The sequence below is a fragment of the Pristiophorus japonicus genome, chromosome 13 (genome assembly GCF_044704955.1).
Source record: "Pristiophorus japonicus isolate sPriJap1 chromosome 13, sPriJap1.hap1, whole genome shotgun sequence".
Taxonomy (NCBI): Eukaryota; Metazoa; Chordata; class Chondrichthyes; family Pristiophoridae; genus Pristiophorus; species Pristiophorus japonicus.
Genome location: NC_091989.1, coordinates 28,640,129 through 28,667,271, shown reverse-complemented (window position 1 = coordinate 28,667,271; position 27,143 = coordinate 28,640,129). Strand labels below are relative to the sequence as shown.

Below are 27,143 nucleotides of genomic sequence, written 5' to 3'. Positions count from 1 at the left end.
CGTGAAGTACACAGTTTTTTACTCAGGACAGTAAGGGGTCCTGGCTTGTCCGGGTTCTAATCTGTCGGGCTGTGACGGGTGATTGCTCACTCTCGAATGCTTCCATTATCGTAATTAAATCTGTAGGCTGTGCCATTTCCACCCCGTGGTGGGCAATGGCAGCCTACTGAGAGCATCGGCACAGTTTTCTATGCCTGGCCTGTGGCAGATGGCGTAGTTGTAGGCGGACAACGTGAGCGCCTATCTCGCTTCTCGGCCTTTTGGCTAAGATCATGCGTAACTGACCTGACAGGGGAGTAGCCACCATGACCTCCGGGTGGTTCTCCCTGGATCAGGAAGGTATATGCTTGCTTTTTTGGAAACAGGAGGTGGGTGGGGTGGCTTGACCCATCCACCTCCACGGAGGTGTGTGGGGGACCTGACCCATCCACCTCCATGGCACGAACCTGGTATTGCAGTACTTCCAGGAACGGTGCAGTGGCTCTAGGCCTTTTGGCTAAGAGCATTGGCGCAGAGTGATCCTTGGCGTGTGCAAGGTGACCTCTGGCGTTTGTGATTTGACAAAGAATTGGAACGATTGGCTACGAATTTCAAAAAAAAAAACGTGAGCGCCTATCTCTGGATGCGGGCCGATGCATTCGTATTTATCCCCTTACTTTCAGAAAAGAGGGATATCAGTGGCTTATGGTCAGTTTCCAATTCAAATTTGTGCCCAAACAGATATTGATACATTTTCTTTACCCCATAAACACACGCTAACACTTCTTTTTCAATCATGCTGTAGGCTCTCTCAGCCTTAGAGAGACTTCTGGATGCATAAGCAACTGGTTGCAATTTCCCAGATTCATTGGCTTGTTGCCATACACACCTGACACCGTATGACGACACATCACATGCTAGTACCAAACGCTTACATGGATCGTACAACACAAGCAATTTGTTTGAGCATAACAGTTTTCTAGCTTTTACAAAGGTATTTTCTTGGCTTTTACCCCATATCCATTCATCTCCTTTATGCAGTAAGGCGTGAAGGGGTTCTAACAGTGTGTTGAGACCCGGTAAGAAGTTACCAAATTAGTTCAGGAGTCCTAGAAATGATCGCAGCTCTGTCACATTCTGTGGCCTCAGTGCGTTCTCGATCGCCTCCATCTTTGAATCAGTGGACCTGATGCCGTCCGCCGCGATTCTTCTCCCCAGGAGCTCCACTTCAGGTGCCAGGAAAACGCACTTCAAGCATTTTAATCTGAGCCCCATGAAATTAAGCCGACTAAGAACCTCCTCCAGGTTCTGCAGATGCTCGACTGTGTCCCGACCTGTAACCAAGATGTCGTCCTGGAAGACCACGGTGTGCGGGACCGACTTCAGTAAACTTTCCATGTTCCTCTGGAACATCGCTGCCGCTGATCAAATCCCAAACAGACATCTGTTATAAATGAAGAGACCTTTGTGCGTGTTGATGCAGGTGAGGCCCTTCGTTGATTCATCCAGTTCCTGCGTCATGTAGGCCGAGGTCAAGTCCAGCTTCGTGAATGTCTTTCCTCCCGCCAGCATCGCAAAAAGGTTGTCGCCTTTGGTAGTGGGTATTGATCCTGCAGGGAGAAACGATTGATAGTTACTTTGTAATCACCACAGATTCTGACGGTGCCATCTCCCTTGAGGACTGGAACAATCGGACTGGCCCACTCGTTGAATTCCATCGGCGAAATGATGCCCTCTCACTGCAACCGGTCCAGCTCGATTTCCACCCTCTCTCTCATCATGTACAGAACTGCTCTTGCCTTGTGATGGATGGGTCGCGCCCCCGGAATTAGGTGGATCTGCACTTTTGCTTCTTGGAACTTCCCGATGCCTGGTTCGAACAGTGAGGGGAACTTGTTTAGGACCTGGGCACACGAAGTGTCGTCGACGGACGAGAGCGCTCGGACGTCGTCCCAGTTCCAGTGTATCTTCCCCAGCCAGCTGCTGCCGAGCAGCGTGGGGCCATCGCCCAGTACCACCCAGAGTGGTAACTTGTGCACCGCTCCATCGTAGGAGTCCTTTACAGTAGCACTGCTGATTATGGGAATCAGTTTCTTTGTATAAGTTCTCAGTTTAGTGCGAATGGCAGTAAGGACTGGCCTTGAAGCCTTGCCGCACCACAATTTATCGAAAGTCTTTTTGCTCATAATGGAGTGACTCGTGCCCATGTTCAGCTCCATTGACACCGGGAGTCCATTTAATTCAACCTTCAGCATTTTCGGGGGACACTTTGTGGTAAATGTGTGCACCCCATATACCTCTGCCTCCTCGGTCTGAGGCTCTGGTTCATTGTGATCTGCTGTGGATCTGTTCTCCTCTGCAACATGGTGGTTTGCAGGATTAGTAGGGTTTGCAGTTTGCCTGCACACTCGTTGGAGGTGTCCCATTGTTCCACAGCCCTTGCAAATGTATCCTTTGAAGCGGCACAAATGGAAATGATGATCACCCCCGCAGCGCCAACAAGGTGTTAATGGTTTTGCATTCATCACCCTTGAATGGTGGACTCTGAGACATTTGCGGACATGCAGCTGCTGGCATGTGGGGCCTGCCCTGAATGTCACGATTCGAAAACAACATTAGTTGGTTCACAGTACTTGTAGCAGCACTCGTGTGCTGAGAGATTTGCTTGGTATTGTCACTGGTGGCAATGAACACCTGGGCTATCGCTATGGCTTTATTCAAGTTTGGGGTCTCTACATTCAAAAGTTTGCAAAGTATTGCTTCATGGCCAATGCCAAGTACAAAGAAGTTCCTGAGCACGTGCTCCAAATGTCCTTCAAATTCGCAATGTCCTGCAAGGCGTCTTAGCTCGGCGACATAACTCGCCACTTCCTGGCCTTCAGACCTTTTGTAGGTGTAGAACCAGTACCTCGCCATCAGAACACTTTCCTTCGGGTTAAGATGCTCTCAGACAGTGTGCACAAGTCATCATATGATTTCTCTGTGGGTTTCGCTGGAGCAAGAAGATTTTTCATGAGGCCATATGTTGGTGCCCCGCAAACGGTGAGGTGAATCGCCCTTCGTTTGGCAGCGTTCGCTTCTCCTTCCAGCTCGCTGGCCACGAAGTATTGGTCGAGTCGCTTCACGAAGGTTTCCCAATCATCTCCCTCCGAAAATTTCTCCAGGATGCCATCTGTTCTCTGCATCGTTGTGGTGGGGTTCGTCATCTGTATCTCACCGCCAGTTGTTATGTATGAATAAAGAGTCTGACCAGATACTGTTTTACTCAAAGTAAAGTGTGATCTTAGTCTTTTATTAAAGATCTCCAGAGTGCCTCTCCAGCCCGTGAGGCTTCCTTAAGTACAGGTGCTCCCAAGGGGTTGTGGGATCCCTTGGGACTCCAGGGGATGAGCCCTCTGGTGAATAAACAAGGTATTTACAAGTTTACATATATAACAAGTAGCATTGGGGGAAACGAAAACCAGAGCGTGACAGGAAGGGACATAATCTATAAACATAAGAGTGTATCAGAAACTGGGGCCATAGCAGGAGAAAATGGTAAGAAAACACATTTAAAAGCTCTTTATCAGAATGCACGCAGCATTCGTAACAAATTAGATGAGCTGTCGGCACAAATAGTTAAAAATGGGTATGACCTAGTAGCCATAACAGAGACATGGTTGCAAAGTGACCAAGACTAGGAACTAAATAGTCAGAGTTACTTGACAATTCGGAAGGACAGACAGAAAGGAAAAAGAGGTGGGATAGCTCTGTGGATAAAGGATGGAATCACTGTAATAGTGAGAAACGATATTGGCTCAAATGATCAGGATGTTGAAACAGTTTGGGTGGAGATAAGGAATAATAAGGGGAAAAAGTCACTGGTGAGTGTAGTCTATAGACCCCCTAACAGTAGCAACTCTGTTGATCAGAGTATAAACCAAGAAATAGTGGGGGCTTGTAAAAAGGGAACAGCAAGAATCATGGGTGAATTTGACTTCCATATTGATTGGACAAATCAAATTGGCCAGGGTAGCCTTGAGGAAGAGTTCATAGAGTGCATAAGGGACGGGTTACTTGAGCAGTATGTAACAGAACCAACCAGGGGCAGGCTATCTTAGATCTGGTCCTGTGTAATGAGACAGGATTAAAAAACAATCTCTTGGTAAAGGATCCCCTTAAGTGAGTGACCATAGCATGGTTGAATTTCAAATTCAGATGGAGGGCGAGAAAGTTGGATCTGAAACCAGCGTACCAAGCTTAAATAAAGGAGACTACAAAGGTATGAGGGCAGAGTTGGCTAAAGTGGATTGGGAAAATAGATTAAAGTGTAGGACGGTTGATGAACAGTGGTGTATATTTAAGGAGATATTTCATAACTCTCAAGAAAAATATATTCCAGTGAGGAGGAAAGGGTGTAAGAGAAAGGATAGCCATCCGTGGCTAACTAAAGAAATAAAGGATGGTATCCAATTAAAAACAAGGGCATACAAAGTGGCCAAAACTAGTGGGAAGACAGAAGATTGGGAAGCTTTTAAAAAACTGCAAAGAATGACTAAAAAAATGATTAAGAAAGCGAAGCTAGACTATGAACGTAAACTAGCACGAAATATAAAAACAGATAGCAAGAGTGTCGACAGGTATACAAAAAGGAAAAGAGTGGCTAAAGTAAATGTTGGTCCCTTAGAGGACAAGATCGGGGAATTAGTGATGGTGAACATGGAGATGGCAGAAACTCTGAACAAATATTTTGTATCCGTCTTTATGGTAGATGACAGAAAAAATATCCCAACAGTGGATAGTCAAGGAGCTATAGGAGGGGAGGAACTTAACACAATCACAATGACTAAGGAGGTGGTACTCAGTAAGATAATGGGACTAAAGGCAGATAAATTCCCTGGACCTGAAGGCTTGAATCCTAGGGTCTTAAGAGAAGTTGTGGCAGGGATAGTGGATGCATTGGTTGTAATTTACCAAAATTCCCCGGATTCTGGTGAGGTCCCAGCAGATTGGAAAACTGCAAATGTAATGCCCCTGTTTAAAAAAGTAGGCAGACAAAAAGCAGGAAACGATAGATCAGTTAGCCTAACATCTGTGGTTGGGAAAATGTTGGAGTCCGTTATTAAAGAAGCAGTAGCAGGACATTTGGAAAAGCATAATTCGGTCAGGCAGAGTCAGCAAGGATTTATGAAGGGGAAGTCATGTTTGACAAATTTGCTTGAATTCTTTGAGGATGTAATGAGCAGGGTGGATAAAGGGGAACCAGTGGATGTGGTGTATTTGGACTTCCAGAAGGCATTTGACAAGGTGCCACATAAAAGGTTACTGCACAAGATAAAAGTTCACGGGGTTGGGGGTAATATATTAGCATGGATAAATGATTGGCTAACTAACAGAAAACAGAGAGTCAGGATAAATGGTTCATTCTTGGGTTTGCAATCAGTAACTAGTGGGGTGCTGCAGGGATCAGTGCTGGGACCCCAACTATTTACAATCTATATTAATGATTTGGATGAAGGGACCGAGTGTAACATAGCCAAGTTTGCCAACGATACAAAGTTGGGAGGAAACGCAATGTGTGAGGAGGACACAAAAAATTTGCAAAAGGACATAGACAGGCTAAGTGAGTGGGCAAAATTTTGTCAGATGGAGTATAATGTTGGGAAGTGTGAGGTCATGCACTTTGGCAGAAAAAAAATCGAAGAGCAAGTTATTATTTAAATGGAGAAAAATTGCAAAGTGCCGCAGTACAGCGGGACCTGGGGGTCCTGATGCATGAAACACAAAAGGTTAGTATGCAGGCCAATGGAATCTTGGTCTTTATTGCAAATGGGATGGAGTGGAAAAGCAGGGGAGTCTTGCTACATTTATACAGGGTATTGGTGAGGCCACACCTGGAATATGGCGTACAGCTTTGGTTTCCATATTTCCGAAAGGATATACTTGCTTTGGAGACAGTTCAGAGAAGGTTCACTAGGTTGATTCCAGAGATGAGGGGTTAATTTATAATGAAAGGTTGAGTAGGTTGGGCCTCATTGGAATTCAGAAGAATGAGAGGTGATCTTATCGAAATGTATAAGATTAGGAGGTGGCTTGACAAGGTGGAAGCAGAGAGAATGTTTCCACTGTTGAGGAGACTAGAACTAGGGGGCTTAATCTTAGAATAAGGCACTGCCCATTTAAAACTGAGATGAGGAGGAATTCCTTCTCTCATTGAGTTGTAAATCTGTGGAATTCGCTGCCTCAGAGAGCTGTGGAAGCTGGGTCATTGAATAAATTTAAGACAGAGATAGACGCTTTCCAATAACGGAATAAAGGGTTATGGGGAGCGGGCAGGGAAGTGGATCTGAGTCCATGATCGGATCAGCAATGATCGTATTAAATGGCAGAGCAGGCTCAATGGACTATATGGTCTACTCTTGCTCCTATTTCTTATGTTCTTATGTTCTTATATGATTGCAGCATACAGCCCATTGCTGAACGCGCTACTCAGTGGCTGCACGCTCAGCAGGGGGCCCAAGTTCGTGTGATGCGAGCACCAATTAAAGCTAGGCTGCACTTCTTAAAGCTAGCCTGCACCTCTTAAATGGGAAGTGCAGTTTGACGAGAGCAGGTGCTGGAAGTCATTCCAGAAGTGAGTTTGACCTGGAAAAGGCACAGGAATGGCACAACATGCCCGAAAAAGGGCTCCAAGATTCTACAACGCAGCTCTGGTGGCCAAAGTGCAGGATGTGGACAGGAGGAGAGAGAGATCCTGTAGCCACAGGGGCCATGAGGCCTGCCAGACAGTCACTGCAGAGGCAATGGGAGCAGATAGCCACAGAGGTCAATGCCAGCAGCGATGCCCCAGGAACTGGATCCAGAGTCGGACTATGTTCAATCATGTCACATGACTGGTCAAGGTCAGTGAATGTATTTTCAAATGCCATGTCCCACTGACTCCATCACTAGCCTCAAACACTGCTCAATGCACCACACCCTCATCACTCACCTACCAACAAACTCTATCCATCACAGCTCATACCTCATCCATATCCTCACCCTCACACACTTACCACTGCTGCAAGCCTCACATCCACATCTCACAACTTGCACACATTGCCAGCCATTCAACAATGACAGCCACATCAACCAAACACATTGCACCACACTCAGTGACACACGTCCCTTTTCTTGCAGGAGAAGTTGGGGCACAATTGCAGCTCACAGCAGCTTACCGGAGGGGGATAAGCCTCCGCCCACCTGCAGCCCACCCATGCCCGATGACTCACCACGTGCAGATGCCGCCTCTCCGCTATCCTCTAAAGTTCACGCATTGCCAGTCTCTGAGCTGGTGGCTGTGAGTGTGAGATCAAATGACAGTGTTTCTTCTTCCTCAGTTCCTTCTTCCTCTTTACCATTGCCTGTCCAGGTTGGAGTTCTTGAGTGTCTGAAAGGAGAAAGGCACAAGGGTAAGGTTGTGATGAAGGAAGGAGGAAATCAGGAGATGCATGCTTACACCATGTGCAGCTTGTTAATCAGGAGAGATTGTGGGATGAGGGAGAAGTGGGATGTGAGAAGGAGGATTAGGTATGAACATACTGTCATTGTCGATGGTTTCAGCTCCACCATTGGCCACGGGCTCCATCATGTCCTCGTCAACAAGGCCAAACACCGTCTCCTCCATCGGGGTTAGGCTATGCAGGCTGGGACAATAGGACTTGCCCACTCGCTGAACTCGATCGGTGAAATGATGCCCTCTCTTTGCATCTGGTCTAGCTCGATCTCTACCCTTTCTCTCATCATGTACGGTACTGCTCTCGACTTGTGATGGATGGGTCGCGCCCCCGGAATTGGGTGGATCTGCACTTTTGCTCCTTGGAATTTCCCGATGCCTGGTTCGAACAGCGAAGGAAATTTGTTTAGATTGAGAATTATCAGGGACACAGATTGAGGATTATCAGGCATACATTTAATGGTAAGTGAATTAATGGAATGTGAATAGGATAAAATAAATTTCATTATAATACCTTCACAACCTCAATACATCCCAAAGCACTTTACAGCCAATCAATTACTTTTGAAGTCTAGTCAGTGTTGTAATGTAAGGAACGCAGCCACCAAGCTGACAGCTCCTTCACGGCCAGATTTGCTCAACTGGGAGAAGGGCAGGGAATGTGATCGTGTGTTGGCTCTTTCTGTGAGATGCTGCGGCTGATTCTGACTCCAAGCAGCTGCAGTACCGCTAGAGGCCGACAGGTGGTGGTGGTGAGCTACAGGAACACTGATCTCAGCAGTGCCACCAGCAGGACTTTACTGGAACTGCAGCTCCCTCACACATCACCGCACAGCATCAGGGGAACGGACAGTTAACCCGTTCCCCTCTGGGACTTACTCACTGCTGTCACTTTCCAATTGTTGGTTCATTATTTCCCCCTGTTGGTTAATGAGTTCCCCTTGTTGATTACTGATTTCCTATTAGTTAATGGGTATCGCTTGCTGCCTAATGATTTCCTCCTGTTGGTTAACCAGTTTCCCTCCCCACCCCCTACTGGTTAAGCAAAGCACTTACATGTGTCCACCCGCAGAGGGCAGCATCTCAGCCCCGGGGGCAGGAGGCGGAGAGCGCTCTGGATCAAAGCGCTGCAGCTCCGCTCTCAGCATCACAGACCCTCCACCCCGGCACCGACCGGCGGCTCTCCTCCAGCTCCCTCCCCTCATCTTATCCACCAAGAGATCGGATGCTGAAAATTACTAGGGGCACAAATCTTTGACGGTGGCAGGACAATTTGCGAAGGCTGCTAATTGGCCCCCATATTGAACTGGCATTGTGGTGCGCACGAGCGTTCTTGCCGATGCCCTTACAAGCATCAACAATGCCGAGAAACGCGGAAAACGCCAAGTTCATCCGGCCATGCTCCAAAGTGATTGTGAGATTCCTGACTGTAATGATGAAGCATAGCTACATTGGAGAGTTTGAGATTATCAATGACCACAGGGATGGGAAAATTGATGTTAATCTCACAGGCAAACTGAACAAGTGCGGTGTCATTAGCCCCAGATTTGATGTTCAAGCAAAGGAACTCGCCAAAATGATCTCCTGCCTTCCCATCAGTTTGGGTACCTCGTTCTAACGACCTCAGCTGACATCATGGACCCTGAAGAGGCCAAGTGAAAACACACAGGAGGAAAAATCCTAGGATTCTTTTTATAAAATGTGAAACCAGCCTATAATAAAACATTCAAACTACAAAATAAATAAAAAGAAAGCATATGGGATGCTTGGTGTCATTAATAAAGGCATAGAGTACAAAAGCCAGGAAGTTCTGCTAAACCTTTATAAATCGCTGTCTAAAGCCCAGCTGGAGTCTTGTGTTCAATTCTGGGCACCACAATTTAGAGAGGATGTCAAGAGATTTACTAGAATGGTACCAGGGAAGAGAGACTTCAGTTATGTTGAGAGAGATGGATAGGATGTGGGTAGTGGTGTTCCACAAGGATCAATGTTGGGACCACTGTTGTTCACAATTGGATGGCCGAACCCACAAGTTGACAAATTCTTATAACCCAGTATACCTTGGAGGTCAGGAGACCTTTTTGTTGAACTTTAAGAAATGCAGACATGTGAAGTAACTGTCCCACAGATTGATAAGACTTTAAGAGAACAAACCCTGCCTAATTAACTGTCCCGCGGATTGATAGGGGAGAACCAACCAAGCTCACAGAAGTTGCATTGGACTGGAACATAAACCTTTTGGTAGTCTGGATAGTTTGGAACACCCATGCAGTAGGCTGATAACCAATTTTCTAAGAATACTTACAGTGCAAAGTCTCTCGTCGGGGCTGCAGTCGAAGAGAGGGCAACTTGGTAGTTGCCAACCAAAGAACCACGGACTAATTACTAGGCACTTGACCACTGGTAGTATTAGTTACATGTTAGTTTTGCTTAAAATTGCTGAATTATAAAGTAAATGAACTGCAAGTAAACTAAGTCTCAAGGGGTAGGTCTATACAAGAACTGTTGTGTATTGATTATATTGGATTGTTACATGTACTTTTTTGTTGCATTTTAAGTAAAGGTTAACCCACGGGGGGGAGGGGGTGATACGAGATATCCTGTGTCCGTTCCCCTGATGCTGTGCGGTGATGTGTGAGGGCGCTGCAGTTCCGGTAAAGTCCTGCTGGTGGCACTGCTGAGACCAGTGTTCCTGTAGCTCACCACCACCACCTGTCGGCCTCTAGCGGTACTGCAGCTGCTTGGAGTCAGAATCAGCCGCAGCATCTCACAGAAAGAGCCAACACACGGTCACATTCCCTGCCCTTCTCCCGGTTGAGCAAATCTGGCCGTGAAGGAGCTGTCAGCTTGGTGGCTGCGTTCCTTACATTACAACACTGACTAGACTTCAAAAGTAATTGATTGGCTGTAAAGTGCTTTGGGATGTATTGAGATTGTGAAGGTGTTATAATGACATTTATTTTATCCTATTCACATTCCATTAATTCACTTCCCATCAAATGTATACCTGATAATCCTCAATCTGTGTCCCTGATAATCCTCAATCTGTGCCCTTGATAATTTAGGATTATAAGGGTGCAGCGATGGAAAGTATGACCAAGAAATTCGGCTCAGTAGTTTTTTTTTAATCCAATTTCATTCCAGATCAACTCTAACGCCAAAGATCACTTTGCGCCAATGTGTTTGATCTTAGGCCAAAAGGCCGAGAGGCGAAGTTGCACCGTTCCTGGAAATATGCAATACCAGGTCGGTGCATGGAGTGGACGGGGCATGCCCCTGATCCAGCTCCCTGTCCAAAAATCAATTCAATATCATGTCCCCATAGGGGATATTAAACTGATAAGAACAGATACTACACTTGATCTTAGCCAAAAGGCCGAGTAGTGCCGATTCTTTTGGCACTAGGGGAGCTGCTTTGTGTTGAAAATGGCTTCTGTGCTCACTTCTGGTGCGGGTTCGCGGACACCATTTTGCTGAGGTTGTTTGTGTCGGTGCAGGGACAGTGCATTGGGAGTATGCAGAATATGCAGATCGTGACGTCAATCCGCGTCCATCGGTGATTTAACACCAGCGCCTCCATTCTCAACCTCAACGCAGGAGCTAACGCCCTCTCTTAACCTCCCACAGCTGAGCAGTCATTCAGCAGCAGGAAGGACCTCCCACCAGCGCTATTTAAAGGGATCATCAACTGCATTGCGATTTGTTGCTGATTGATTCCTACTGCCTCTTGGTGAGTTTGTGGACGACGTCACCGTCTTTTGCTCGGATCCGCAGTCATTCCGCAGATTGCTCACAATCTGCGACCAGTTTGAACTGGCCTCGGGAGCAAAGGTCAATGGCAACAAAAGCGAGGCAATATTCTTTGGCAACTGGGCCGACCGATCCTTTATTCCCTTCACCGTTAAGCCAGATTACCTGAAGGTGTTGGGAATATGGTTCGGAGCGGACGGGGCGTGCGGCAAAAACTGGGAAGAGCGTACCGCCAAAGTGAAACAAAAACTGGGATGGTGGAAGCTGTACTCCCTCTCCATGGCAGGAAAGAACCTGGTCATCAGGAGTGAGGTGCTCTCGGGATTGCTGCACGTGGCACAGGTCTGGCCCATCTCTCGCTCCTGTGCCGCGGTAGTTACCCGGGCCTTTGTCTGGAGGTCCAAAATGGACCGTGTCCACAGAGACACGATGTACAAATCTCTGGACAGTGGAGGAAAGGATGTTCCGAACGTGGCCCTCATCCTGAAGGTCACCTTTGTGTGCGGCTGTATCAAGCTGTGCATCGACTCTCGGTACACAAACACCAAGTGTCACTATGTGCTGAGGTTCTACCTGTCCCCGGTGTTGCGAAGGATGGGTCTGACCCACGCTACCGCAAAACGCCCCCACCAGTTGGACCAAGCCTGTCCACCTGTCCTTCGTGGAAAAGTTTTTCACAAAAAACCCCTTTGACCACAAGGCCATAAAGCAGTGGTCGGCACGTAAGGTCCTGGACACCCCACGAAAGAAGGAGAGGGTGGATCCTGTCGGGTGGTTCCCTGAGCAGACTGTCGAACTCGTTTGGCAGAACGTCTCATCACCAGAGCTTTCACACAAGCACCAAGACATAGCTTGGTTGGCGATGAGGAGGGCCCGACCTATCAGAGCGTTCATGCACAGCCGGGGTTTCAGAGACACGGCACTCTGCCCCCGAGTTGGCTGTGGTGCGGACGAGACTGTCATCCATCTCCTTTGGGATTGCCCCTTTGCAAGGCAGGTCTGGAAGGAGATGCAGTGGTTGCTGTTGAGGTTCATCCCAAGCAGCTCCGTAACACAGGACTCTGTGCTCTACGGGCTGTTCCCAGGGACACACACCGAGACAAACATCACCTGCTGCTGGAGGGCCATCAACTCGGTCAAAGACGCACTTTGGTCTTGCCGAAATTTGCTGGTCTTCCAGAGCAAGGAGATGTCCACGCCTGCGTGTTGCAGACTGGCGCAATCCAAGATCCAGGAGTACGTGCTGAGGGACGCACTAAAAATTGGTGCAGTCGCCGCAAAGGCACGGTGTGGAAGAGCCACAGTTTAAAGCCCTTCTGCCACGGTAAACCCAGGGGCTGGAATCAGTACAAACCCCCCTCGGGCTGTACTTGTCAACGTTTTGTATACATAGAGCACCATGATCTGAAAACACCTATGTAGTGCCATGTATAATGCAAGTTCTGTTTAGTAATGTTTGTTGCAAAGAAATGTAACTGTACCCTCACCCATTCCGTGTACCGTATAGTGCCACATGTAACGTACTTTGATGACTGTATTACAACGTATCCTGGATTGTACTGAATTCTACCTTGAAATGTAAATCAAGCAAATGTATTGAATGGAACTGCCGTCAGCATCCAAATGTATTGAATGGAATTGTTGTCAACATCCAAATGTACTGAACTGCTTTCCAATGTATTGTGCAAATTTTTATATGAATAAAGTATATTTTGAAATTTTTTTAAAAAGCAGACAGTGTCCGCTGACCACGTGACATGATTTTAGTGCCGAACCCAAATAGATATGGACAGCATGCATATAACAAAAGCCATGCTGCCAGACGCAATGTGTTCGAGCAGACCATCGGTGTCCTTAAGCCATGCTTCCGCTGTTTGGTCCGCTCTGGAGGAGCCCTGCAGTACTCACCAGAGTGCCTTTCAAGATTCGTTGTGGCCTGCTGCATGTAGCACAACCTCGCCATCCTGAGAGCACAGCCCTTGCCAGCAGGGAGGAGAAGAGCTGAGGGGGAGGAGGAGCAATCAGAGGAGGAAGAGGATGGGAGTAGGTAACCAACACAACCCCTTTGTGGCCGGGCTGCCCGTGATCGACTCACTGACTGCAGTACTGGTGAACGCAACCCAATTCCCCATTCACCCACAGTCCCACACCTTACCTTCCCTCTGTTACTGACCATCACAGCATCTTCTTAGCCACAATGCTACAATAAAAGCCACCCTACAATAATAGCCATCACAAAACTAATCAACTTTATACATCAATCCATCTAATATTACATAACAAAGTCAATGAATCCCCCTTGTGTGTTCCCTTACTGCCTGCCCTGCGAGTGCTCCGATGCAGTGCTACCCCAGTGGCTGCAGCATGGCTGGTGGAAGGCTGCTGACTTTCAGTGGGGGAGTCTGCACATGGCCTTGCAGAATGATCTCGAGCAGCTCTGGGCCTAGAAAGCCCAGCTTGGACTGCACCATCTCAGCAGGGGCGGCAGCAGTCTGGGTTGGCTGGCTGACAGGCAACAGCAAGGGCACTGGAGGAGTGGAAGGGGTGGGAGCTCGAATACGGTCATCCTGAGAGAGGACAGCAGGTCTGTGCATGGAGCTATTACCCCTCCCCCAGGACAGTGCCTGAGCAATCCCAGTAATCTGTTGGAGGACAGATTGCTGGACCACTGTGACACCCTGCAAGTCCCTTTCAACCCGAGCAACTACAGGCATGATGGCAGCACTCTGGGCTTGTGTGGCAACAAGCTGAGCTTGCATGACTTCAGTCTGAGCTTCCACTGCAGGACTCAGATGTTGGGTGGCTTCAGCTTGTGCTGCAATGGAAACTGAGACTTTGGCCATCAGACGCGGCATCATGGCTGGGTCCACAAGTGCGTTACCGGATCTGCCCAGCACATCCACAGGATGGGCTCCAAGCTCTCCGCAAGGCCCTGTGCAGGGTTGGTGCTGACTCCTCTATGCTCCTTAACTTTGCATTCAGACTTTCTGGCAGGCCTGCCAATGCACCAAGCATTTCATTGTGCACATCCATCAGCCTTCTTCTGTAGGCTGTCCCATTGTGGTCCTCACCTGAGTCTTATGTAGTAGAACTCGTGTGTGACTTCACCCTCCAGGGAGCTGGCCCCTGCCCTACCCTTTCCCCCTGCCCTACCCTTTCCCCCTGCCCTACCCTATCCCCCTGCCCTACCCTTTCCCCCTGCCCTACCCTATCCCCCTGCCCTACCCTATCCCCCTGCCCTACCCTTTCCCCCTGCCCTACCCTTTCCCCCTGCCCTACCCTTTCCCCCTGCCCTACCCTATCCCCCTGCCCTACCCTATCCCCCTGCCCTACCCTTTCCCCCTGCCCTACCCTATCCCCCTGCCCTACCCTTTCCCCCTGCCCTACTCTATTCCACTGCCCTACCCTTTCCCCCTGCCCTACCCTATCCCCCTGCCCTACCCTTTCCCCCTGCCCTACTCTATCCCCCTGCCCTACCCTTTCCCCCTGCCCTACCCTATCCCCCTGCCCTACCCTTTCCCCCTGCCCTACTCTATCCCCCTGCCCTACCCTTTCCCCCTGCCCTACCCTATCCCCCTGCCCTACCCTTTCCCCCTGCCCTAACCTATCCCCCTGCCCTACCCTATCCCCCTGCCCTACCCTATCCCCCTGCCCTACCCTTTCCCCCTGCCCTACTATTCCCCCCACCTGCCTGCAGCCCACCCATGCCCGATGACTCACCACGTGCAGATGCCGCCGCTATGTGACCCTCTAAGGTTTACGCATTGCCAGTCTCTGAGCTGGTGGCTGTGAGTGTGAGATCAAATGACAGTGTTCCTTCTTCCTCAGTTCCTTCTTACTCTTTACCACTGCCTGTCCAGGTTGGAGTTCTTGAGTGTCTGAAAGGAGAAAGGCACAAGGGTAGGGTTGTGATGAAGGAAGGGGGAAATCAGGAGATGCACGCTTACACCACGTGCAGCTTGTTAATCAGGAGAAATTGTGGGATGAGGGAGAAGTGGGATGTGAGAAGGAGGATTAGGTATGAACATACTGCCATTGTCGATGGTTTCAGCTCCACCATTGGCCACAGGCTCCATCATGTCCTCGTCAACAAGGCCAAACACCGTCTCCTCCATCGGGGTTAGGAAATGCAGGCACGCTTATCCCCCTCCGGTAAGCTGCTGTGAGCTGCAATTGTGCCCCAACTTCTCCTGCAAGAGAAAGGGACGTGTGTCACTGAGTGTGGTGCAATGTGTTTGGTTGATGTGGCTGTCATTGTTGAATGGCTGGCAATGTGTGCAAGTTGTGAGATGTGGATGTGAGGCTTGCAGCAGTGGTAATTGTGTGAGGGTGAGGTCGAGCATATGGATGAGGTATGAGCCGTGATGGATAGAGTTTGTTGGTAGGTGAGTGATGAAGGTGTGGTGCATTGAGCAGTGTTTGAGGCTAGTGATGGAGTCAGTGGGATATGGCATTTGAAAATACATTCACTGACCTTGACCAGTCATGTGACATGATTGAACATAGTCCGACTCTGGATCCAGTTCCTGGGGCATCGCTGCTGGCATTGACCTCTGTGGCTATCTGCTCCCACTGCCTCTGCAGTGTCTGACTGGCAGGCCTCATGGCCCCTGCGGCTACAGGATCTCTCTCCTCCTGTCCACATCCTGCACTTTGGCCACCAGAGCTGTGTTGTAGAATCTTGGATCCCTTTTGGACATGTTGTGCCATTCCTGTTCCTTTTCCAGGTCAAACTCACTTCTGGAATGACTTCCAGCACCTGCTCTCGTCAAACTGCACTTCCCATTTAAGAGGTGCAGGCTGGCTTTAAGAAGTGCAGCCTAGCTTTAATTGGTGCTCGCATCACACGAACTTGGGCCCCCTGCTGAGCGTGCAGCCACTGAGTAGCGTGTTCAGCAATGGGCTGTATGCTGCAATCATATAAGAACATAAAAAATAGGAGCAAGAGTAGGCCATATAGCCCGTCGAGCCTGCTCCACCATTTAATACGATTATTGCTGATCCGATCATGGACTGAGGTCCACTTCCCTGCCTGCTCCCCATAACCCCTTATCCCCCTATTGGTTAGGAAACTGTCCATCTCTGTCTTCAATTTATTCAATGTCCCGGCTTCCACAGCTCTCTGAGGCAGCGAATTCCACATATTTACAACACTCTAGAGAAGAAATTCCTCCTCATCTCAATTTTAAATGGGCGGCCCTTATTCTAAGATTATGCCCCCAGTTCTAGTCTCCCCTATCAGTGGAAACATCCTCTTTGCTTCCACCTTGTCAAGCCCCCTCATAATCTTATATATTTCGATAAGATCACCTCTCATTCTTCTGAATTCCAATGAGTAGAGGCCAACCTACTCAATCTTTCCTCATAATTCAACCCCCTCATCTCTGGAATCAACCTAGTGAACCTTTTCTGAACTTTCTCCAAAAGAAGTATATCCTTTCTTAAATATAGAAACCAAAACTATACTCCGTATTCCAAGTGTGGCCTCACCAATACCCTGTATAACTGTAGCAAGTCTTCTTTGTTTTTATACTCCATCCCCTTTGCAATTGGCCTTCCTGATCACTTGCTGTTCCTGCATACTTTTGTGTTTCATGCACCAGGAACCCCAAGTCCCACTGTACTGCAGCACTTTGCAATTTTTCTCCACTTAAATAATAACTTGCTCGTTGATTTTTTCTGCCAATGTGCATAACCGCACACTTTCCAATATTATGCTCTATCTAACAAACTTTTGCCGACTCACTTAGCCTGTCTATTCCTTTTGCAGGTTTTTTGTGTCCTCCTCACACATTGCTTTTCCTCCCATCTTTGTGTCGTCAGCAAATTTGGCTACATTACACTCGGTCCCTTCCTCCAAGTCGTTAATATAGATTGTAAATAGTTGGGGTCCCAGCACTGATCCCTGTGGCACCCCACTAGTTACTAATTGCCAACCTGAGAATGAACCATTTATCCCGACTCTCTGTTTTCTGTTAGTTAGCCAATCCTCTATCCATGCTAATATATTACCTCAACCCTGTGAATTTTTATCTTGTGCAGTAACCTTTTGTGTGGCACCATAAGTCAAATGCCTTCTGGAAGTTCAATTGCACCACATCCACTGGTTCCCCTTTATCCATCCTGTTTGTTACATCCTCAAAGAATTCCAGCAAATTTGTCAAACATGACTTCCGCTTCATAAATCCATGCTAACTCTGTCTGACTGAATTATGTTTTTCCAAATGTCCTGCTACTGCTTCTCTGATGTCTCGGCAAGATCCTGCAGATCCCCTGGGAGGACAGACGCAACAACATCAGCATCCTCGACCAGGCCCCAACATCCCCAGCATTGAAGCACTGACCACACTTGATTAGCTCCGCTGGGCAGGCCACATGGTCCGCATGCCAGACACGAGACTCCCAAAGCAAGCCCTCTACTCGGAACTCCTTCACGGCAAACGAGCCAAAGGTGGGCAGAGGAAACGTTACAAGGACACCCTCAAAGCCTCCCTGATAAAGTGCAACATCCCCACCGACACCTGGATGTCCCTGGCCAAAGACCGCAGTAAGTGGAGGAAGTGCATCCGGGAGGGCGCTGAGCACCTCGAGTCTCATCGCTGAGAGCATGCAGAAATCAAGCGCAGGCAGCGGAAAGAGCGTGCGGCAAATCTGTCCCACCCACCCTTACCCTCAGCGACTGTCTGTCCCACCTGTGACAGGGACTGTGGTTCTAGTATTGGACTGTTCAGCCACCTAAGGACTCATTTTGAGAGTGGAAGCAAGTCTTCCTCGATTCCGAGGGACTGCCTATGATGATGATGATGCTACTGCTTCTTTAATAATGGACTCCAGCATTTTCCCAACCACAGGTGTTAGGCTAACTGGTCTATAGTTTCCTGCTTTTTGTCTGTCTCCTTTTTAAATAGGGGCATTACATTTGCAGTTTTACAATCTGCTGGGACCTCCCCAAAATGCAGGGAATTTTGGTAAATTACAGCCAATGCATCCACAATCCCTGCCGCTACTACTCTTAAGACCCTAGGATGCAAGCTATCAGGTACAGGGAATTTATAAGAACATAAAAACATAAAAAATAGGAGCAGGAGTAGGCCATACGGCCCCTTGAGCCTGCTGCACCATTTAATATGATCATGGCTGATCTGATCATGGACTCAGGTCCACTTCCCTGCCCGCTCTCCATAACCCCTTATTCCCTTATCGTTAAAGAAAATGTCTATTTCTGTCATAAATTTATTCAATGTCCCAGCTTCCACACCTCTCTGAGGCAGTGAATTCCACAGATCCACAACCCTCTGAGAGAAGAAATTTCTCCTCATCTCAGTTTTAAATGGGTGGCCCCTTATTCTAAGATTATGCCCCCTAGTTCTAGTCTCCCCCATCAGTGGAAACATCCTCTCTGCATCCACCTTGTCAAGCCTCCTCATAATCTTATACGTTTCGATAAGATCACCTCTCATTCTTCTGAATTCCAATGTGTAGAGACCCAACTTACTCAACTTCCCTCATAAGTCAAACCCCCTCCTCTCCGGAATCAACCTTGTGAACCAAAACTGCACGCAGTATTCCAGGTGTGGCCTCACCAATACCCAGTATAACTGTAGCAAGACTTCCCTGCTTTTATACTCCATCCCCTTTGCAATAAAGGCCAAGATTCCATTGGCCTTCCTGATCACTTGATTTACCTGCATACTAACCTTTTGTGTTTCATGCACAACTACCCATTATTTTACTGATTACCCCCTCCTTAGTGATTGCGATTGTGTTAAGTTCCTTCCCCATTGTAGCCTCTTGACTATCCACTGTTGGGATATTTTTAGTGTCATCTATCGTAAAGACTTAATATTTGTTCAGAGTTTCTGCCATCTCCATGTCATCACTAATTCCCCGATTTTGTCCTCTAAGGGACTAACATTTACTTTAGCCACTCTTTTCCTTTTTTTGTACCTGTAGAAACTCTTGCTATCTGTTTTTATATTTTGTTCTAGTTTACTTTCATAGTCTATCTTCACATTCTTAATCATTTTTTTAGTCATTCTATGCTGCCTTTTAAAAGCTTCCCAATCTTCTGTCCTCCCACTAGTTTTGGCCACTTTGTATGCCCTTGTTTTTAATTGGATACTGTTATGTACTTAACCCTTGGCAACCTGTATCACACCATGAAAAGTCACCCGTTACAGCCCGCCAGATCAGGACTTGGACCAGCCAGGATCCTTTACTGTCCTTGGTAAAAAAAACTGTGTCCTCCATGGGAGCTGGTCCAGTGTCCCAGTGGAGATGCAGGAGGCGATTAAGCCATTCCACAGGCGCAAAGACGAAAAGGCGCAGGTGGACTGTCTTTTGTGGGGTAATTGCGGGGTCTTGTCCAAGAAAGGCAGAGAAACATTCATTCGTGACCTACATAGCACCCACCCAGGCATTGTAATGATGAAAGCCATAGCCAGATCCCCTGTGTGATGGCCTGGCATCGACTCAGATTTAGAGTCATGGTTGCGCCAGTGCAACACTTGCTCTCAACTGAGCAATGCACCCAGAGAAGAACCGCTAAGTTTGTGGTCGTGGCCATCCAAACTGTGGTCTAGGATCCACGTTGACTATGCGGGCCCATTGCTAGGTAAAATGTTCTTGGTTGTCGTGGATGCTTGTTCAAAATGGATTGAATGTGTAATAATGTCGATAAGCACGTCCACCACGACCATCGAAAGCCTACGAGCCATATTTGCCACACAAGGCCTGCCTGATGTCCTAGTCAGCGACAATGGGCCGTGTTTCACCAGTGCTAAATTCAAGGAATTCATGACCTGCAATGGGATCAAGCACGTCACATTTGCCCCGTTCAAGCCCACATCCAACGGCCAGGCAGAATGGGCAGTTCGGACCATCAAGCAAAGCTTGAAACGCGTGTCGGAAGGCTCCCTGCAGACCCAACTGTCCCGAGTTCTGCTCAGCTACCGCACCAGACCCCATTCGCTCACCGGGATTCCACCAGCCGAGCTGCTAATGAAAAGGGCGCTCAAAACAAGGCTCTCTCTTGTCCACTCTGATCTCCATGATCACGTAGAGGGCAGGCAGCATCAACAAAGTATGTACCATGATCACGCAAATTTGTCACGTGATATTGAGGTCAATGATCCTGTGTTTGTACTCAATTATGGACATGGTCCCAAATGGTTCACTGGAACCGTCATCGCCAAAGAAGGGAGTAGGGTGTTTCAAGTAAAATTGGCTAATGGACTAATGTGCAGAAAGCATTTGGATCAAATCAAATTGCGGTTCACTAACAGCTATGAGCAACCCGAAGAGGACACCACCAACTTCGATTCTCCAACACACACACAAGTGGCAACCAACATCATGATTGACCACGAAGCTGAACTCACCATCCCGAGCAGCCCGACAATGTACTATTGACTTTACGAGGGAGTGATGTTACGTATTTAATCCTTGGCAATCTATATCACACCACCACCAGAGGGCCTACCTGTTGGAGTCCCAAGGGATCCTTGGGAGCACTATATATAACAGGCCACCCACGCGGTACCTGCACTCTGGAGTCTAACTAAAGGAGCTAAGGTCACACTTACTCATTGCTTACAGTACTCAGTTTCATCCTTTATTATGAGCGTGACAGATACCATCCTTTATTTCTTTAGTTAGCCACAGATTACTATCCTTTCTTTTACACTCTTTCCTCCTCATTGGAATATATTTTTCTTGAGAGTTAGGAAATATCTCCTTAAATGTACGCCACTATTCATCAACCGTTCTACACTTTAATCTATTTTCCCAGTCCACTTTAGCCAACTCTGTCCTCATACCTTTGTAGTCTACTTTATTTAAGCTTAGTGCACTGGTTTGAGATCCAACTTTCTCACCCTCCATCTGAATTTGAAATTCAACCATGCTATGATCACTCATTTCAAGGGGATCCTTTATTAGGAGATTGTTAATTAATCCTGTCTCATTACACAGGACCAGATCTAAGATAGCCTGCCCCCTGGCTGGTTCCATTACATACTGCTCAAGGAACCCATCCCTTATGCACTTTATGAACTCTTCCTCAATGCTACCCTGACCAATTTGATTTGTCCAATCAATATGGAGGTTAAAAGCACCCATGATTATTGCTGTTCCCTTTTTACATGCCTCCAATATTTTTTGGTTTATACTCTGACCAACAGAGTTGCTACTGTTAAGGGGCCTATAGACTACACCCATCAGTGACTTTTTCCCCTTATTATTCCTTATCTCCACCCAAACTGTTTCAACATCCCGATCATTTGAGCCAATATCATTCCTCACGATTGCAATGATTCCATCCTTTATCCACATACTCCTTTTCCTTTCTGTCTGTCCTTCCGCATTGTCAAGTACCCCTGAATGTTTAGTTTCCAGTCTTGGTCACCTTGCAACCACATCTCTGTTATGGCTACCAGATCATACCCATTTGTAATTATTTGTGCCGACAGCTCATCTAATTTGTTATAAATGCTGCGTGCATTCAGATAAAGAGCTTTTAAATATGTTTTCTTTCCATTTTTTCCTGCTATGGCCCCAGTTTCTGATACACTCTTATGTTTATAGATTCTGTCCCTTCCTGTCACGCTCTGGTTTTCGTTTCCCCAATGCTACCCTGTTCTAGTGCCTTCACCTTGTTCTTTGAGCTTTTAGGTTTCTGCTCACCTGAACCCCCCCAACCCCCCACTAGTTAGTTTAAAGCTCTCTCTGCAGCCCTAGTTATTCGGTTCGCCAGGACCCTAGTCCTGGCACGTTCCAAGTGGAGTCCATCCCGACGGAACAGCTCCCTCTTAGTCCAGTACTGGTGCCAGTGCCCCAGGACCCAAAACCCATTTCTCCCACACCAGTCTTTGAGCCACGAGCTTAGCTCTCTGATCTTATGTAAATTTGCTTGTGGCTCTGTTTGTAATCCACAAATTATTACCTTTGTGGTTCTGTTTTTTAATTTGCCCCTAGCTGTTCATAATCCCTTAGCGGAACTTTCTTGTCTGTCCTATCTATGTCGTTGGTACCCATGTGGACCACGACAACTGGATCTACCCCTCCCACTCCGAGGACCCAATCTTGGCCATGACTTGCATCAATTTTTTGGGAGTAAGTTGTTTTTTCTGGCCTAAGGTAAAAAATGCCATTTCCCCCCCGCAAAATTTGCTCCAGAGTAAGTCAGTTAGATATGATTTTTTTTTAGGTCAGTTTTTTTTTCAAAAGCGGGCGTTCCCAGACACTTACGCCAGTTTTGGCCATTTATGCCACTTTGGCCAGCAAAAACTACTCCAAATCGACTTAGGTCAGCGTATGTGGCCAGCTCTGAAAAACCTTGCGGGCAGTGAAGAAAAAGCAGCACACATTCGGCAGACATTAGGGCAGGGATAGGGGAGGGAAGGGAACTGGAGAGGACCTCAACAACCAAGCACCAAACATTGCAAGGAAAAGCTCAAACAATTAAAATACTAATAAAAATGAAGCAAATCCTACCGGGGAAATGTAAGCTGCTGGCCGCAATTTCACGGGGCGTTGGTGGGTGGTAGCCGGAGAGACGCTCTTTCTCCCTCCCCCCCCGCCAAAACTCTCCTCCTTCCCCCTCCAAAACTCTCCTCCTCCCCCTCACCCCCCAAAACTTTCCTCCTCCCCCCCACCCACCCAAAACTCTCCTCCTCCCCCCACCCCCCAAAACTCTCCTCCTCCCCCCCACCCACCCAAATCTCTCCTCCTCCCCCCCACCCACCCAAAACTCTCCTCCTCCCCCTCACCCCCCCAAAACTCTCCTCCTCCCCCTCACCCCCCCAAAACTCTCCTCCTTCCCCCTAAAAAACTCTCCTCCTCCCCCCCACCCACCCAAAACTCTCCTCCTCCCCCTCACCCCCCAAAAACTCTCCTCCTCCCCCTCACCCCCCCAAAACTCTCCTCCTTCCCCCCAAAAAACTCTCCTCCTCCCCCCCACCCACCCAAAACTCTCCTCCTCCCCCTCACCCCCCAAAAAACTCTCCTCCTTCCCCCCCAAAAACTCTCCTCCTCCCCCTCACACCCCCAAAACTCTCCTCCTCCCCCCCACCCACCCAAAACTCTCCTCCTCCCCCCCACCCACCCAAAACTCTCCTCCTCCCCCTCACCCACCCAAAACTCTCCTCCTTCCCCCCACCCACCCAAAACCCTCCTCCTCCCCCCCACCCACCCAAAACTCTCCTCCTCCCATCACCTCCCCCCCCGCCCCCACCACAATCAAAAGTCTCAAGCACAGCCACTAAATAAAAAATAAAAGCGAAGTGCTACCTCAGCCCGGGAACTCAGCGGGCCGTCTGGCCGGTGCGGGAGGCCACTCGGCCGGGGATGGAGTGTGGCGCGATCGGGTGTCCCTTCGGCCTGGGATACGGGCTGCGAGCATCGGGTCCTGCTCACAGCCCACAGGATGCGCTGGGAGGGCAGGGGCATGCGCTCAGCCCTCACTGAGCATGCTCGCAGGTGCTGGCAATGCTTTCTACGCTGGCCTGTTGCTCCGCCCCCCCCCTTCAGTCACCACGCCACGCCACGACTCCGGGGACTCCGAAGAGCGGCCAGGATGGGGCCCCTTTTTTCTGGCGCTCTTTCCAGTGTGCAAAGTCGGCGTGCTTCAAGTTAGTACGCCGAAAAAATGGCTTGGGCAATGTTGGGCCCTAAGTTCCTCTCCAGCCCTGAGGAGATGTCCTTAACCCTGGCACCGGGCAGGCAACACAACCTTTGGGACTCACGCTCACGGCTGCAGAGAACTGTATCTATCCCCCTAATGATACTGTCCCTTACTACTACAATGTTTCTTTTTATTCCCCCCCCGCCCCCCCCATTTGAATGGCCTCCCGTACCACGGTGCTGTGGTCACTTTGCTCATCCTCCCTGCAGTCCCTGTTCTCGTCCACACAGGGAGTAAGACCCTCAAACTTGTTGGACAAGAGCAAGGGCCGAGGCTCCTCCATCACTACCTCCTGGATCCCCATAACTTCCTGACTCGTAGTTACACCCTCCTGTCCTTGACCACTAGCCAAATCTGAGTTAGTTATCCTAAGGGGTGTGACTATCCCCTGGAACATAGAAACATAGAAACATAGAAAATAGGTGCAGGATTAGGCCATTTGGCCCTTCGAGCCTGCACCACCATTCAATAAGATCATGGCTGATCATTCACCTCAGTACCCCTTTCCTGCATTCTATCCATACCCCTTGATTCCTTTAGCTGTAAGGGCCCTACCTAACGCCCTTTTGAATATGTCCAATGAACTGGCATCAACAATTCTCTGCGGTAGGGAATTCCACAGGCTAACAACTCTCTGAGTGAAGAAGTTTCTCCTCATCTCAGTCCTAAATGGCTTATCCCTTATCCTTAGATTGTGTCCCCTGGTTCTGGACTTCCCCAACAACGGGAACATTCTTCCAGCATCTAACCTGTCCAATCCCGTCAGAATCTTATATGTTTCTATGAGATCCTCTCTCATCCTTCTAAACTCCAGTGAATATAGGCCTAGTCGATCCAGTCTCTCCTCATATGTCAGTCCTGCCATCCCAGGAATCAGTCTGGTGAACCTTCACTGCAGTCCCTCAATAGCAAGAACGTCCTTCCTCAGATTAGGAGACCAAATCTGAACACAATATTCCGGATGAGGCCTCACCAAGGCCCTGTACGATTGCAGTAAGACTTCCCTGCTCCTGTACTCGAATCCCTTAGCTATGAAGGCCAACATACCCTTTGCCTTCTTCACCACCTGCTGTACCTGCATGCCAACTTTCAATGACTGATGTACCATGACACCCAGATTTCGTTGCACCTCCCCTTTTCCTAATCTACCGCCATTCAGATAATATTCTGCCTTTGTGTTTTTGCCACCAAAGGGGGTAACCTCACATTTATCCACATTAGACTGCATCTGCCATGCATTTGCCCACTCACCTAACCTTTCCAAGTCACCCTGTAGCCTCTTAGCGTCCTCCTCACAGCTCACACTGCCACCCAGCTTAGTGTCATCCGCAAACTTGGAAATATTACACTCAATTCCTTCATCTAAATCATTAATGTATATTGTAAATAGCTGTGGTCCCAGCACTGAGCCCTGCAGCACCCCACTAGTCACTGCTTGCCATTCTGAAAAGGACCCGTTTATCCCGACTCTCTGCTTCCTGTCTGCCAACCAGTTCCCTATCCACGTCAGTACATTACTCCCAATATCATGTGCTTTAATTTTACACACCAATCTCTTATGTGGGACCTTGTCAAAAGCCTTTTGAAAGTCCAAATACACCACATCCACTGATTCTCCCTTGTCCACTCTACTAGTTACATCCTCAAAAAATTCCAGAAGATTTGTCAAGCATGATTTCTCTTTCATAAATCCATGCTGACTTGGACCGATCCTGTCACTGCTTTCCAAATGCGCTGCTAATTCATCTTGAATAATTGATTCCAACATTTTCCCCACTACTGATGTCAGGCTAACCGATCTATAATTACTCGTTTTGTCTCTGCCTCCTTTTTTAAAAAGTGGTGTTACATTAGCTACCCTCCAGTCCATAGGAACTGATGCAGATTCGATAGACTGTTGGAAAATGATCACCAATGCATCCACTATTTCTAGGGCCACTTCCTTAAATACTCTGGGATGCAGACTATCAGGCCCTGGTGATTTATCGGCCTTCAATCCCATCAATTTCCCTAACACAATTTCCTGATTAATAAGGATTTCCTTCAATTCCTCCTTCTCACTAGACTCTTGGTCCCCTCGAATTTCCCGAAGATTATTTGTGTCTTCCTTCGTGAAGACAGAATCAAAGTATTTGTTCAACTGCCATTTCTTTGTTCGCCATTATAAATTCATCTGATTCTGACAGCAAGGGACCGACGTTTGTCTTCACTAATCTTTTTCTCTTCACATATGTATAGAAGTTTTTGCAGTCAGTTTTTATGTTCCCAGCAAGCTTCCTCTCATACTCTATTTTCCCCCTCCTAATTAAACCCTTTGTCCTCCTCTGCTGAATTCTAAATTTCTCCCAGTCCTCAGGTTTGCTGCTTTTTCTGGCCAATTTGTATGCCTCGTCCTTTGATTTAACACTATCCTTAATTTCCCTTGTTAGCCAAGGTTGAGCCACCTTCCCCGGTTTATTTTTACTCCAGACAGGGATGTACAATTGTTGAAGTTCATCCATGTGATCTTTAAATGTTTGACATTGCCTATCCGAGGTCAACCGTTTAAGTATCATTTGCCAATCTATTCTAGCCAATTCACATCTCATACCATCGAAGTTACCTTTCCTTATGTTCAGGACCCTAGTCTCTGAATTAACTGTGTCACTCTTCATCTTAATAAAGAATTCTACCTTATTATGGTCACTCTTCTCCAAGGGGCCTGGCACAACAAGATTGCTAATTAGTCCTTTCTCATTACACATCACCCAGTCTAGGATGGCCAGCCCTCTAGTTAGTTCCTCGACATTTTGGTCTAGAAAACCATCCCTAGTACACTCCAGGAAATTCTCCTCCCGCGTATTGTAACCAGTTTGGTTAGCCCAATCTGTATGTAGATTAAAGTTGTCCATGATAACTGCTGTACCCTTATTGCACGCATCCCTAATTTGTTAGAAACATAGACATAGAAACATAGAAAATAGGTGTAGGAGTAGGCCATTCGGCCCTTCGAGCCTGCACTGCCATTCAATGAGTTCATGGCTGAACATGCAACTTCAGTATCCCATTCCTGCTTTCTCGCCATACACCTTGATCCCCCTTGTTGCTTGATGCTGTCCCCAACCTTACTACTACTGTTTGGTGGGCTGTACACAACTTCCACTAGCGTTTTCTGTCCTTTGGTATTCCGCAGCTCCACCCATACAGATTCCACATCATCCAGGCTAATGTCCTTCCTTCCGATTGCGTTAATTTCCTCTTTAATCAGTGATGCTATCC

At 47.9% G+C, this 27,143-nt stretch overlaps 3 pseudogenes; 2 read left to right on the top strand and 1 right to left on the bottom strand.

Annotated features, from left to right (window-relative positions):
- The first annotated feature begins 244 nt into the window (after positions 1–244).
- LOC139279145 (U2 spliceosomal RNA) lies at positions 245–483 on the top strand (annotated as a pseudogene).
- An 8,275-nt stretch (positions 484–8,758) lies between these two features.
- Positions 8,759–9,151, top strand: LOC139278070 (small ribosomal subunit protein uS8-like; annotated as a pseudogene).
- A 1,512-nt stretch (positions 9,152–10,663) lies between these two features.
- Positions 10,664–10,841, bottom strand: LOC139279073 (U2 spliceosomal RNA; annotated as a pseudogene).
- Positions 10,842–27,143: the final 16,302 nt, after the last annotated feature.